This window comes from Calliphora vicina, chromosome 5 (assembly GCF_958450345.1).
Source record: "Calliphora vicina chromosome 5, idCalVici1.1, whole genome shotgun sequence".
Lineage (NCBI taxonomy): Eukaryota > Metazoa > Arthropoda > Insecta > Diptera > Calliphoridae > Calliphora > Calliphora vicina.
Window position 1 is genome coordinate 37,871,550 of NC_088784.1, and position 16,880 is coordinate 37,888,429.

Consider the following 16,880-nt stretch of genomic DNA (forward strand, 5'->3'; position numbering starts at 1 on the left):
TATTGCCTTCTTCGTATACATTTCTAACAACCCAGATGTTTTCCATTATGTTAAGATCTGGTGAATATAAATGTCAATTCAAAGTTTCACATTTAGCTCACTAATCCACTATATTACAGCTCTGATAATGTGAGTTGGAGTATTGTTCTGTTGGCAAGATCAAGCATGTTACAAAATTGTGAAAAAGCATTGATTTTGTACGACGCTCCAGTACTTTGTTTTAAATCCCAAATCTATGGAGCCACACTTTTTCTGCTGCGTCTTTGTTATAATCATCGAAATACAAGTTAGAAAGTATATAAATATTTAATACTTTGCAAAATGAGCTTTACGAGTGGAGTTTTTTTTTGCAACTATATATTTCTTCAAAACGAGCTTTGAAAACACTTACATTAACTGCTCTTTCTTGGCGAATTTTTGCCTCTAACAGGCGAATTTATTGTTTATACAGATGAGGGCGATGACAAATTCTAGAATACGTAATTTGTGTAAATGTCCAACTACATATATAAACAAGTAAGAAAGTATGGTCGGTCAAGCCCGACCATATAATACCCTACACCAAGTAAATGAGTAAAAATATTTTTCTTTTAAAATATCAATAATTTATATTTTTGAGTGATTTTTGGAAGTGGGCCTTATATGGGAGCTATGACCAATTATGGACCGATCACCACAAAATTAGGTCGTGTGATTTATGTCTATATTAAAGTTAACTATGTTGAATTTTGTGTGTATACCAACATTTTTAAGCGATTTATGCACTTTAAAGTGATTTTCGGAAGCGGGTCTATATGGGAGCTATGACTAATTATGGACCGATCGTAACAAAATTTGGTGACATGAATTTTGTATATATAAAACTTATTTGGAGCGGAATTTGTGGAGATACATATATAAATTAAACATTTATGACCGATAAAGTCCAATTTCGGGAGGACATTTGTATGGGGGCTAGGTGAAATAGTGGATCTATTTCAGCCAGTTTCAATAGGCTTGGTCCTTGAGCCGAAAAAATAATATGTACCAAATTTGATCGAAATATCTTCAAAATTGCGAACTGTACTCTGCGCACAAGGTTTACATGGACAGCCAGCCAGCCAGCCGACCAGACGGACGGACGGACGGACGGACGGACATCGCCTAATCGACTCAGAAAGTGATTCTAAGTCGGTCGGTATACTTTATGGTGGGTGTTAGACTAATATTTTTGGGCGTTACAAACATCTGCACAAACGCATAATACCCTCCCCACTATGGTGGTGTAGGGTATAAATATATCTGTGTCCAATTGGAAGAATAGATTAAGTCGAAAAAAAAGTTTTTAAAATATTCTCAATTTTGTGTAATTTTTATTAATTCTTGCTAAAAATCTGTAACTTAACATATCAAAGGTACAACTTTTAAAAAAGTATTGTCAAACTTTCTACTTAACAGCTTTTTCTTTATCAATTCGCCCTTATGTCGACTTAAGCTACTCTTCCATATGGCCACATATATGTAATATGGGCTCTACATTTGATATGTTAATCGAGTTCATATATAAATGCTTACTTGGTTATCTTAGGGAAGGTGAAGTTCATTTAGAGTAGAATGAATGAAAAAAAAACAACAGCAGCAATAGAAAATAACAATGTGTTATGTTAATAAACCTTTGACTTGGTAAACAATTTTCTTAACTTTGTTAACACAACTTTTTTTTGCATCCACCATCATAGATATTGTTGATGATGCTGTTAATGTTGGGTATATTAAGACTATTCCAATGGCTTATTACACCTAGCAAAAATTCAGCAAACATTTTGGTAATCCTATGTATTTAATGATTTACATACTACTTCAACAAAAACTACATACTATGTGCATTACTAAGAAGTAGTTCAGTAATGACTGGATTATATTGTGAGTATACAATTACTTTGAAATAGCACTTAAATATTTACACGTATGATTGTTATCTTACAGCAAAAATCCTTATGACTTAAGGAAAAAACATTATTTTTTTCAGGATTTTTTTTCCAAAAATGTTACTTTTTGTCCAAGTAATGATAAAGGTTTTTTTGCTCTATTTATCAGTATAAAATGGAATGTAGCATTTGGTTACAGCGCTATGTTATGGAAAATAATGTAGTTGTATGCTTCTTTTGTAGTTCGGAGTCGATACGCTATGTTCAGGACGAAGGGAAATCGTAATGACTGATATCATTACTAAACTACTTTTAAGTAATGTTGATAGTATGTACTAGTCATTACAAAGAAATGTATATGGTAGAGATATTCCATTATAAAATTTTGGCTGGGTAGTTCTCATAGAAAATTGCCTACTTTTAGGAGTTGTAGATTAAATTTACTTCACATATCTCTCTTGCTTATACAATTTTTTATTTATTTAATATTCGCAGTTGTTTTTTTTTCCTTCATATTTCTTTACAAATCCATGAAAATATTAAGTAACTGAAGCAGATATGAACCCAGGAGTCTTACTTATGGCATTAAAACAGATAAGTAATGTTGCTTGATGGTGATGGAGGTGGTGGCTGTGTCTGTCATACTTTGCATATCAAGTTTATTTTTTCTAACACCTACATGTATGTAACTCAAACACCTACATACTCACCTGAATATGTGTTCAGCAGTTATCTTATAGATGTGTGTGAGAGTATGTGTGGAAAGGATATAAAAGTTGTATAAATATGTGAGTATGTAAATAGCTATGTATGTGTTCGTTTAGTTTCAATAATAACGGAAAAACAAAACAAACTAGAAAAAAAAAATAAAATACATGTAACAACAACTAGAACAAGTTGTTATCAGATGAAGATGAAATTCTATCCTGCTATCGCTCACTCAAGGAGGTTGTGATGGATACCAGATCTAAAACATCACACCCAGGTTGAGTGAGTCAAAGCAAGACAAAATATACAAACGTAGCAAGAAGAATCAATTTAAATTTATTGATTTAATATGAAAACAAACACTTTATTTTTAATATTTTTTTTTTGAAACACTCACTCACGTAAAAAAAAAGAAAAATAATTAAACAAAAACTTTTTTAACTTGTGTATTCATTTATGTATGTATGTCTAAAAATATTAAATATTTTTCCTTTTAAAAATTCTTTTAATTTTATTAATTGTTATTTTTGTTTACACAAGTCTAAACAAAATTGAATTTATTTCCTTATTTCATTTGTTGTATATGCTGTTAGTTTATTAATAATTCCATTTGTTTCCCATTCAATTAATTTGACAATTGTTAATAAAAATTCATCAAAAAAATAAAGCAAAAATTGTGTTACATAGTTTCAAAAATAAAAAAAATTAAATGTATTTAGATTTTTGTCAATACACGCCATAATTAAGATTGACAAGGGTTCCTCAAACAGAAAAAAAATAAGAAAAATGTTCATTTATTTATTTACAAATACATTAAGATTTTATTTTTATTATTTACAAAAAAAAAAAAAAAAGGGAAAAGAAAATTTGTACTTAAACTTTCTCATATTAACAAATGTAGAGTAAAAGAGAAATTAAGTGATATTGTTTAATATTCATTTGGTGTTGAAAATGTTAACCTTTTTTTTCTTCTTTAAATTTCTTAAAACTAAATGATTTATGATTATCACACTGTAGGGGTGGAAAATTGGGTAAAACCAAGTCACGAAAAGAATTAAGGGTTATTTAAATATTGGTATTGATTTAGATATAATTATTTATGGTTTCATTCTTTAATATAAATTTCTGAAATTAGTAAAAGTCGGAAGGAGTTTTTTCTCTAAGTTTAAAGAAATATGGAATATATTTTAAAATTTTATTGATATCAATTAATGATAAAATTTTGATGGGCAGAATAATAATATTTTGGAAATAAATCTGTCATTTCTAATTGGCTGATCCCGTAGACATGAAATACTATAGAGGCGTAGCAGAGGAGTATTCGAATCCCACCTTCCCATTAGGAGCAGCGCTACTACATAACAACTTTTCAAAGATATTTTTCAATTTGTCGCATGGCCGTTAAATTTGAAATATGAATGAAAATTATCATGAATAGTAAGTTTCGTCTAATATTACCTGAAATTTAAAAATTTAAAAATTTCTTGCTATTGACGAAAATTTGTCTTATTTCAATAACACTGTCCAACAGAGACCTCATAATTCAGAGAGGGCATGTTGAGTAGATAATTTTTCAAAGTTTAAATTTTTTGGTCGAAGCGGGCATTATACTAACTGAAAAAAGGTGTTAGTTAATGTGTGAGAAAATTCTTATTGTCAGAATTACATTGTAGAATTTTATGGGGATCATTTTTTTGGAAGATCTTAAACCACTATCTCTCTCTAGGTCAATTTGAGCAATTTTTAGAGAATATCAAAATAAGTCATTTAAGGATTAAAATATTCTACGAAAACACGTCAAAGTTGTAAATAAGGCTTTACGTTTAATTAGCAAATTGCACACCATCTTGAGTCTCACATTTTTTAAAAAAAATCACCAAAAATCCATTTATCCGAAAGAGCTGAAATTTAAAATATAAATAGTCCAAAAGTTATCTCTTTTTTTCGTATTTTATATATGACGGGCCTACGGAGGCCCACGTACATATGAGGAGCCGCAGAACAAAAGGCACTTTTTTGAAAATTTAAAAATTTAGGAAATTGATTTTTTCTACAAGATTTCAACCCAAATATTATAAAAATACCAAAAAAATTAATTTGTAAAAATTCGAAAAAGTACCTTTTGTTCTGCGGCTCCTCATATATTTACAATGAAATTCTAAAGAAAATAAAAGAAACCTGATAACAATTATCTCGTCCTTATAAAACGTTGCACGCATCCAAAGTTGAAACATCTTTTTGTACAGTTTTGTATGCGTGTATTTTTTACTGTTTTTCCCAAAAAGGCCCTATATTTTTTCTATTATAAAAAAAATTTTCTTCGGGACTATATGCAATTTGTATATGATCTGGAAAGAGAACATAATGCAAAAATGTGTAAAGTAAAATTTGACTCATGTAAGAAGACATTTCACCCCTAGCCCTATCTGGGCTGAGTAAAAAATTCTAAAAACACAAAGCACTGATCCTCAAATACTCTTCATATTTGTATACCCCTATATGTTGTTTATATACATACAAAGCGTTTTCACTATCACACTGTAAATAACGTCAAAGTGGGAACTTTTATAAAAAAACTAAGTTTTTGGAACACATTTTCCCCGTTTTAGGAATTTCGGTGTTAGAAAACAAAGAATGACAACAACAGTATTGCCATTGACTTAGATCTATATTATTTCCAAATTTTATTGTGATATCTGTAACCGTCTACATTTTACATTAATTCAAATTTTATATATTTCTTGATGGAAAATCACCATATTATAATCTTTTTAAGGTAAATGACGTTCGAAAAAAACACAAAATTATTTAATTTGACTAAATCTTCAAGTCTAAGGTTTCCACCAATATCAAAAATGTTTATATAAATCTAATATTTACTCTTCAGAAGCTCCGCAAACCTTATCCACTTTCAAAAATATTAACGTTTTTTCATATCTAGCATCAAGCCGGTCTTGGGAGAACAAAAAATTTGTATGGTACAAAGTGATCTATTGAGCTAGATATGTTCAGATTCCACTGATATGTTCACAAGAGTTGTTCAGCTTTAACGTAGTAACAATTTTAGTGTTTATAAAAACCCGACTTTTTAAAAAACCGGTTTGTCGGTTAACCGAAAATTGGACTTTTCTTGAAAACCGGTTTTTTCGGTTAACCGACACACAGTGGTATGAGAATAAAAAAAGATGGAAATAAATCTGTAACTTATAAACCCTTACGCCGATTTGAATGAAATTTCACATGCGCAAAGAGGTAGTGTAGTCGAATTTAAGTTTTGAATTTGGACCTCATGAGCCCACCAGCAGCAGGACCAGGGGTTCCCAAAGTAGTACACCTCGGGTATGTTCAATTTTTAAAATGATCCCATTTCTTCGTTTGTGTTACGAAAAAAATTGCACATTTAAAATCTCCTCGTCGAGCACTACATAAAACCTCGTCGTAGCTATCAATTATCTCTTATAGCTTAGGAGATATTCGCATTTGAAAATTTAATTTTCAACATTTTTACCCACCCTACTCCAGTTTTTTGGTGACCGCGGTTCCAAATATTCCCCGATTTTATCCATTTTTCTTTTATAGAATTAACAATAGATCTATATATCAAATAAAGAAAGAAGTGTTTAAAAATCATGGCTGAGTCCAAAGTTATATTCATTTGAATTTCAAAAAATTAAAAAAGGCGATTTTTCGCAATTTTTTTGGGACAAAACTAATTTTATTCTTTTTAAGTTATCTAAAAAATTTCTAAGAGGATGTATAATGAATTTGTACTTTTTGAAAAGCTAACTTTACGCCAAATATTTTAAATGTAAAAAACATTTATAATTTTTGATAGTAGATTCTATATGTGTAATTTTTTTTAAATCGTAACACAAACGAATAATTTGGGAACCACTGGTCCCGCTCCTGGTGGGTTCATGAGGTCCAAATTCAAAACTTAAACTCGACTACACTTCCTCTTTGTGCATGTGAAATTTTATTCAAATCGGCGTAAGGGTTTAGAAGTAACAGATTTATTTCCCTCTTTTTTTTATTCTCATACCACTGTGCGACATCGAAAGAACCGGTTAACCGTCATACATACTTATTTTTCATGTTTATTTTATTATGTGTTCCTCATACGTTACCATATTAAATTCAAATTCCTCAAACTAAATAACCATTGCATACTTTTTGGGTTGCACCTACTTATGTTTAAAACGTATGATAACTATTTAATTCTGATAATAAGTATACGTCACCGGGTAAGCACATACTTTTGAGTAGTAATTCTGTAGCATAATTTTGGGATAAATTTAAAAAACAAACTGGGCGTATGATTGATATTTAACTCATATAGTACATATGAGTAGTTGAGATGCAAAACTCGTTCGTTACAAAAATTAAAAAAAAAATGAGATAACTAATGATTTGGCAGTCCTTCTCTATGTTGCATATTATTTAATTATTTCAAATGTAGAGTTTTAGTCAAGAATGGAGTAACATCTAAGAATTTAAAACATTCGACTAATTTGGTACATTTAATCAGCCGCTACATGTTTTTCGTGTTTTTCAAAATTCGGTTAATGTGTAACGCGCGAGTTTTACATTTCACCTATCCATATTAGTCAGGAATGGTTAATATTAAATAACTATAAATATACAAAAGTGCTAAATCCATTTTATATTGTAAAAATTTAAAAATTATTATCTCAGTCAATTCAGTATAAATATATTACTAACTATATAATACTTGTTTTAATTATGGGTTTATTCATTAAATTTCAACCAAAAAATGTAAATAAATTTTTGATAATTTTAAAATTTATTATCACCTCGACTTTTTGTTATGAAACAGACAATGTTACAAGTCCCAAAAAGGACCTATAAGATGCAAATGCGCTTCTTTTTAGCTGTGATTATTTGTCATTATAAATCATACCAAATAAATAATAAAACTTTATTATCAGATTTCAAAAATATTTCAAATCATGGATTTTAGAACGTTTTTTGTCTCTTCTGTAATATTTATGAAAAATTTTAAGAACACAACACATTAATAAAGTCATATTTATTGAGTGAAGCTATGTACATCAAATTTAATTTAACGTTTGGTAAAATCATCACTAAGTTTATAATGAATCATTATTAAGCTTAACTTCTAGAATTATGCGGAATCTAATTCTTAATACATAGTTTCATTATGTGCAATTTATTCTGAAAAAGTTTTTCAATAAACTCATCGTCCTCTACTATTTAGAATCATTGTAATTCTTAAAAATATTAATCTAAAGAGTTTTGTATTTGTAAATCACCAGTTTAGGTTTCAAAACAGACCAATAATGTGTATACAATGAATATAAAAAATGCACAAAAACATGAGATTTATTAATTTTATGTGCTGTTTTTCTATAGCGAACGAGTGCTTTGAGTGGGCGTTAATATTAGGTTTGTTCATCTAAATGAATTTTGTTTTTGTTACAATAACAAAACATATGTTAAATTTCCACTCAAAGTACTCGTTCGCTATAGAAAAACAGCACATTAGACCCAAATATTAAAAACCGGTTAACCGAGTGATAAAAACCGGTTAAACCGGTTAAACTAAAATCATCATTTTAAATTAAACGGTTCAAAAAAAAACCGAGATTTCGAAGAAAACCCGGTTTTTCGGTTAACCGGTTTATAAACACTAATTTTGATATTGTTAGTGGAAGTTATTCTAAAAAAATTAACAAACTAATTTTTTCTTCGTATTTTTTTTTTCAAAAAAGTGCACGAAAAAGCTATTAACAAAAATTATTTGGCTGACTCTTAGCTATATTATTGCCTTATAAAGTTAAGCAGTATCGCCAAGTCTGAATTAGCTGTTGGCCAAAATTTATAGCACCTTTTTTTGGGATCCCACTGATTTTCAGAATCTTTGGGGGCCCATACAAAAAAAATTGGTCAACAAAATGGACAAACTGAGTATAGGGTTTCACTACCCTTTGGTAGTAGAATCGAACCCCTATAATCATGATCGTGTGTTTTTCCAGAAGTCCCCATTTGTTGCACAGTGTTATTTTGTCAGTTCAGAATTAGTATTTTCTTCTATTTATATATATAATGATAACTATTCAGCCACAAACCTAATATTAACAAGTAAGAAAGTATGGTCGGTCAAGCCCGAAGAGCAAAAACATTTTTCTTTTAAAATTTCAATAATTTATATTTTTGAGTGATTTTCGGAAGTGGGCCTTATATGGGGGCTATGGCCAATTATGGACCGATTGCCATGAAATTAGGTCGTGTGATTTATGTCTCTATGAAAGTTTACCATGTTGAATTTTGTGAGTATACCGACATTTTTAAGCGATTTATGCACGTTAAAGTGATTTTCGGAAGCGGGTCTATATGGGAGCTATGACTAATTATGGACCGATCGTAACAAAATTTGGTGATATGAATTTTGTATATATAAAACTTATTTGGAGCGCAATTTGTGGAGATACATTTATAAATTAAACTTTTATGACAGATAAAGTCAAATTTCGGAAGGACATTTGTATGGGGGCTAGGTGAAATAATGGACCGATTTTAGCCATTTTCAATAGGATTGGTACTTCCAAATTTGATCGAAATATCTTCAAAATTGCGACCTGTACTGTGGGCACAAGGTTTACATGGACAGCCAGCCAACCAGACGGACGGCCATCGTTTAATCGACTCAGGAAGTGATTCTAAGTCGATCGGTATACTTTAAGGTGGGCGTTAGACTAATATTTTTGGGCGTTATGAACATCTGCACAAACGCATTATACCCTCCCCACTATGGTGGTGTAGGTTATAATTAATTTAACCTTGAGAAAAACTTCTACAAAAATGTTTTTATTTTGACAATTTACAAAAGTACTTTCCTTTTTGCTTACACAGTATTAAATACTTACAAAAATACTTTATAGATTTTGTATGTAGTACTTGAGTTACTGTAAACGTCTACTTTAAAAAGTATTGGCAACAAATAGCAAGAACAACAAGATAAATTCTAAAACTTTAAATACATGATAATGGGATTTGACACAGGATTAAGCAATAAACACTTTATGCTTAACGGTATTTCCTTAAACTCTTACTTTGTTTTTATTTGACGTCTGTTTTGTTTTTGTTTTCTTATTTTGTTCATCTTTTTTAATTTTTGTTTCCTCTTGCACGTCACATGCCTGCAAGTGTTGTTTTCCTCTGAAAGTCTTCCTTTTTCTGGGTATATTTTGTTTTTGGTATTTTTGTAAGTAAGTTTGACAATAAATAACATGACAACAGCAACAGTAACAAAAAAACCAGCAGATAACAATATCATTTACTATAATATTGTTACAGACAAAACTCCTGGAACGATTGTGTGTGAAAGCAGCTGTATAAACTGCTACTTGTAGCCGTGTTAAACAAGTTTAAGTTGAATAAGAGCACAAATGAAAGAGAGAGATATAGAGATTTTATTCTCTATAGATGAGAAAAAAGTAAATTCTTATAGGAAATGTGAGTAGGATTACGTACATATGTTGGTGTGTGTGGGTTCAGTAACAGTATTTTGCACTTATTTTCCGCTTCCTGTCCGTTTATTCCTACACACTCGTACACATTCATTGTTATAAATAAACTCTCATACCAAACTCAAATCACGTTTAACGGGAACGTGTTAAATTTTCACACTTGAAAAATGTTTTATAAATTGCAATTTGATTGAATTCTATATGTCTGTTGCCAGTATGAGTGAGTGTGTTTGCGGGTGTATTTGTGTGTGTGTACTAGGAAACGGAAACAAAGATTTCATTCCAACAGATGGAGTAAAAATACAATGAAAAGAACATGACATCACAAAAGAATATGTTTTTTTTTGTTGTTTCTGTTCATTTTATAAAAAAGTTTAGTTTTATTCCTTGGCTTTGTCCTCATCCCAAAAGGAAAGGGGTGAAAAGGTAAAGTGTGGAGACAATAATAAAAATATAATAATAAACATATAAAATATAAAACGGTAACAATATTTTTTACCTATAAAAACGTACGTTTTAATGGGTTCTTTATATTGTATTCATACTCGTTTGTATGCTCATAAATAATATTTTATTTCATTTCATATCATTTTGTTTCTTTAGGTGTCACCAGCATAAATGCGAAATTATTTATTGTGTTGGGGATTAAGTTGTTTCTTAAGTTTTTTTTTTGTTTATAGGGGTAAATACTTTAATGTTGAAAACTGTTAGGAAATATTGCTTCTCTTTTCACAAATCATACCGGACTGAGAGAAAATGTTTTGAAATCCATGGATTTAAATCTTAGTAAAACGAAATAATTTTAAATGGGTTTTACTTATTCTAACGTTTTGTTTTAAAATTTTTATTTGCATAAAAAGTGGACTTTGTACGTTTGCTCTCTAAGCTAATGATTTTCGAAATTTATGGTTAAGTGTTGGAGTTTTATTAAGGATATTTGTGAAAAAAAAAATAGAAATAACAAGGTCAATATCTCAAATAATTTAGCCATAACTGCGATTTAAATTCTGCAATTCTTACTCTTGCATTATTTTAATGAAAACATGTAAGAAAGTATAGTCGGTCAAGCCCGACCATATGATACCCTACACCAATCTAATTAATGACCAATAGCCATTAAATTAGGTGCCTGACTTCTGTATATATGAAACCTATGTTAAATTTTATTTGAATACGAACATTTTTAAGAAATCAATACTCTTTAAAATGATTTTCGGAAATAGGCTATGACTGATTATGGGCCGATCATCACAAAATTTAGTGACATGAATTTTGTATATATATAAATTATTTGTATTGAGTTTTATTATAATACCAACATTTTTAAGAGATTTATGCTAGTTAAAGTGATTTTCGGAAGTGAGGCTATATGGTAGCTATGACTAATTTTTGACCGAATATCACAAAATTTGTTGAGGCCAGTTCGACTTATATAAAACATAGTTTTGCTGAATTTGGTTTGGATATCTATATAACTAAGATATTTATGAGAGCTTAACTATTTTCAGATAGGGCAATCGTATGGGGGCTAGGAGAAATAATGGTCCGATTCTAACCAAATTCAATAGGCTTTGTCCTTGGGGCAATTTTGTCGAATTATCTTTGAAATTGCGACCTGTAGTTTGATTACAAGGTTTACATGGAAGAACGGACAGACGGACGGACGGACATCGCTTAATCGACTTAGAAAGTGATCCTGAGCATTTTGGTATACTTTAAGATACGGTTCTGGGACGATATTTTTGCACGTCAGCACTAACCCAATATACCCCCAATATTATGACTGACATTAAATAAAAAAATATCATGAATATTTGACAAAAATCGGACAAATCAAACACCTTAACAATCGGGGTCAAAGATCAATTTCATGATATTTTTGAGATTTCTAATAGAAAGGTATCGAAAACTTATCTGTTTATGGGCAGATTTGAATGAAACTTCAGAAAATTTCATTAAATTAACTCCTTAATATATTTAGAGGTCAAATTGAGCCCTATATTTTTAAACGTTTTAAAACAGTCTGGTTGATTTGATTGAAAACGGAACTTAAAAATATTTTATTCTGATTCCAAAGACACTAACGGGTTAATTTTTATTTCTAACATCAGACAGTTTTCTTAAACTTTCAAAAGTTTCATCAATATTCGCCCAGAAATATATCGTTAGCTTAGAGAAAACGTGCTAAGTCCACCTTTTTTTAAAATAAGTAAAAAATACACTGCTTGCTTAAAAAATTTAGTTTTTGCTCGTTGTTATACTGTAGTATGCAATCGTGCTAAGTCGATTTTATTTTATCAAAATTGGAAAATTATTATCTCAGTCAAATGGAATTGAGTATAACTACGTTATTAAATATATGTTATAGCGTCAAACATATTATAATTATTGGTTTATTGGTTTATTCGTTAAATTCATAATTTTTTTAAGGAAATATTTGATAATTTTTTATAGCTGCCCCCAAAAAGATGGCGGCATTTGTAACACAACGAAATATTCATCGGCGACCAACATAATTATATATATTCTGGATACTTATACAATTCTAAGATGATCTAGCTATGTCCATCCGTCTGTCCGTATGTATATTGACGCAAAATAGGACCAACATGGAAGGACACATGGGGGTGAAAATTTTCTAAAATAAGACTTAGGTTTTATTCTATGGGAGTTATTGTAGTTTTTATTTTGTTATTGAAATTGCTAAATTTTACCCTCAAATTCATAAATAATTTTTAAATTTCTAAGAGGTTTATAAAACAAAATTAGTTTTATAAACATTGGATAAATAACAAAAAATTATTATTAATAAGGCCTTTAAAATTTGAGCACTGTGAAAAATAATAAATTTTTTTCAAAGATATAGTATGTATTTCAATAATATATATTTGAAAACACACAAAAATGTCAATTAAATAATTTTTCTTTGTGGAAAATTTAAAATTTATGAAAAAATTCATAAAATGTATTGATAAGTTTTTATACTTATGATGAATTTAAAGCAATTAAAGGGAATTTATATCATTATCATGTTGGTACAATATTTTTTTGTGTAAGTTACAGATTTAGATACTTCGCAGCAGTTTAACAAGTAGTTAATGCATCCCCTGTAGACAATAATGTTCACTAATCATCATTTTGCTGACTGCATTTTATATATTTTGGTTCATTTGGTACCTACATATGTGCTCTTAGTAGTGCCGAGATAAGACAATTGATTACTTTGTACATCCCAGGTAATCTACCGTGCAGTCAATTATCGCTGTGGTGTCCCTAAGTAAACATCACTTTAAACGTTTATTTTGTACTGCACTTTAGAAAGTGGATGAAAGTTTGTTGGCAAACAATCGGTTATTGGACTATCTATTATGATAAGTTTGGTAGCTAGTAAGATAGCTGACTCTGTGTAACTGCTACGTGAATCCAATGCTTTAACTACTTCGGATCAGCTATTACTTAGACAGTATATTTGTAATCTATGTAGAATCACGTAGCTATTTATGTAACTTCTTGCCACCTCAAATGATAGATAAAATCACTAGTTCGTTACAGTCTCCTAGAACTGCTGGCTTTGGTATATAAATTTTCTGTTCTAAAAAGAAAGAATGTTATTGTGAGTGAAAAGTATTGACAGTTTTGGTTGAATGAAAACGATTTACGTTTTATATTTATGATTTATTGTTATACAATTGTTGTGTTTGTATGCATTGCAACTCCTATTGTATCTATGTATGTACATTAGGATGGTCCTTGCAATTTCGATGCTCCCAATGTCTAAAATTATTCTCTGTCATCTAAAATCCAATTAATAAAAATTTAAGCAAATTCGGATAACGTTAAGAGGTGGGACATTTTATTTAAAATTTTGAATTGTTGGTCAATCTGGCAATATTTAAAAAAAATCCAGTTAAAAATAGATTTTGGATATGATTTACCCATAGATGTTCAAATATAAAGTATAAATATTTTCTAACATCGTTAACCTATTATAACTTGATACCAAAAAATCTTAAAATTTCAGGAATTTCTTAAATTTCAAATTATACATTTTCAAAATTATGTCTAAAGAAATTTCAAAATATTATATTATATTCAAAATATCTTTCGGTATGATATTGATAAAATTCAAAATTAAATTGTGAAATTCTAAGTTAAATTGGGAATTTTAAAATTTAAATTGAGAATAAGAAGTTGAAATTGAGAAAATTCCAAATGAAATGGATGAAATTCAAATTGAAATTGAGAATTTCAATGCGGTATTGAAAAAAATTCCAAATTAGATGGAATGCCAATTGAAATTTAGAATTTCAATGAGAAAAACACAATTGTAATTGACAAAAATCCAAATGAAGTTGAAAATTGCAATCTGAAATTGGAAAAATTTTAACTGAAATGAAATCGAGATATTTTTAGTTAAAATAATTTTTATTTTTCTCTAAATAAATAATACATTCATATCTGCTAATAATATTGGAATACGTGTTCCATTTTAGATGAAATGGAATAATAATGGACTAATTAAAACATGATCCAATGTAAATGGACTACATAAACAAGAGTTTGTAGTTAAATGAATTATTTTCGTGTTAACATGATTACAAAACTAATCCACTGGTTTTGTCCATGGAGTAGTTTTAAGACTACTTCGCTGGGTTTTATGGTCCAGCTCTAGGACATCGTAATGTTAAATATACCAATTTTTTTCAATACATTTGTGTGACATTTGGACCTAGTTCTAATCCCTTATGGGGATCTTTCCTACATTAGGGGGTTATTTATGGTCTATCTATCTAGAACTATTTTGATTCGTTTATGCCTTTGGCAGTGAACGAAACCTTTCTCTTATCAGGTGCATCAAATCGACAGTTCGGGATATAAATCTTTCTCATTTTTATTTGAAATTTTCGCAATTTCAATTGGAATTTTCTCAATTTAAAATTGAAATTCTTTTGGAATTTTGTCCATAGGGAAATAATCATAGAGCAGAAACTAGACAACAACCCAAAAAAAAAAAATAGTTTTTTTTATATCCTTCACAATGAGTGGGAAGGGTATACATAAATTCGTCGGGATATCTTCCGGCTCGGTTGATATTTAAAATCGACAAAATCGGCCCACAAATTGCTGAGATATAAGGAAAAAACCGGTAAAACCTCGATTTTTGGCCTATTTTTAATCTATATCTGGATTACTAAGTCATTAATAGAGACAATATGGATATCTAATGATAGATATTTCAAAGTCCATTGCAACGATGTATATAAGGCTATAAGTAAGTTGGACCTAAATGGGTCAAAATCGGTAAAAATATTTTTTAACTCGAATTTTTTTTCATCAAAAAATTTGTTTGTCATATATTATTTTTCCAAAAAAAAATTTTTAAAAATTAAAAAACAATTTCGAAAAAAAAATTTCATAAAAATTTAAAAAAAAATTTGAAGTATTTAAATTTTGTTTACCTAAAAATATTTAAAAAAAAAAATTAATTTTAAGTATAATTTGGTGAAGGATATATAAGATTCGGCACAGCCGAATATAGCTCTTTTACTTGTTTACTAATACATATTCACCACTGAGGTTTACGATCTGTGTGTATTTATCTATGATTTAATTTATTTGAATTTAAAATTGTGCATTTTATTTAGAATTTTCTTCATTTCAATGAAAAATGGTGTAGTAAATGTTACTAAATGAGGATTATAACCAAAACCAATCCGTCAATTAAAGCTGCAATCGTCAACATTATAATTCCCGTTTACTGCTTATTAGAATCGAAATTTTAACTGTTTAAACTTCTATAAGCTAATTAAATTCTAACACTATTTTAATTTTTTCAAAATCTTTTTTATCCCAAAACTCGAAACTTCAAATGAAATGTGCAACATCTAAACGTTATCCAATTTTGCTAAAATTTTTAGTATATGGGTTATAGATGTCATACAACAATTTTAGACCTTTGGAGCATCGAAAATTTAAAAAGTACAAAGAAATGGTCACCCTAGTGTCTATCTATGACTCTTTGGTATGAGTATTGGTAACGTATCGTATCGAATCGCATTGAAGTGTTGTTGCTTTTATTAAATCTTTTATAACAATATACAAAAAGTGAAACACCATATGTTTTATTTGATATTGTTGTTGTTCGTTTTCTATTCATTGTTGTTGTTGTATATTGATGATGAGTTTGGTGGGGAAACTCTGATGGTGCAGAAAAAAAGTAAAGTTCTAGTTTCCTTTTTTTCAATACAAAAAAAAATCGTATCTGTTTGTTTGTGAGTGGGAGAGTGTGTGGGAGCGAGTGTATTTGTGTCTGTAAGTTTTGATCACATTGATTTACATTTTTTGAAATGTGAAAATTACACAATGACAGTTATTGAGACATTGATAAATTGCAAGTGATTTGCATAACTTCATTCATTCATTCATCCATTCGTTGGTTCGTTCATTCATACATTTATTCATACTTTCATCGCTGGTTGTCAAGAAGATTGTTGTTGTTCTCTTTCATGACTGTATTTAGTTGTTGTAGTTTTAACAATGGATTTGTATGAATTTAAAATATAAAAAAATATATACTTATCCATATATTTACAACATATAAAATAAGAGTAAACTAAACGCGTTTGTATTGTTTGTTAATGGGTACAAAATGATTGTTAAAATGTTTGTTTATCGCATGTAATTGACACTTGTGTAAAATGTGTAAACAATAACATACATAATACATATTGTACATAAATATATGTACAATAAA

At 29.2% G+C, this 16,880-nt stretch overlaps 1 protein-coding gene across 1 annotated transcript in view; it reads right to left on the reverse strand.

Annotated features, from left to right (window-relative positions):
• The window catches only part of Mmp2 (Matrix metalloproteinase 2), a 759,503-nt gene that overhangs the window by 73,467 nt on the left and 669,156 nt on the right, over positions 1-16,880 (reverse strand). The window lies entirely within an intron of this gene.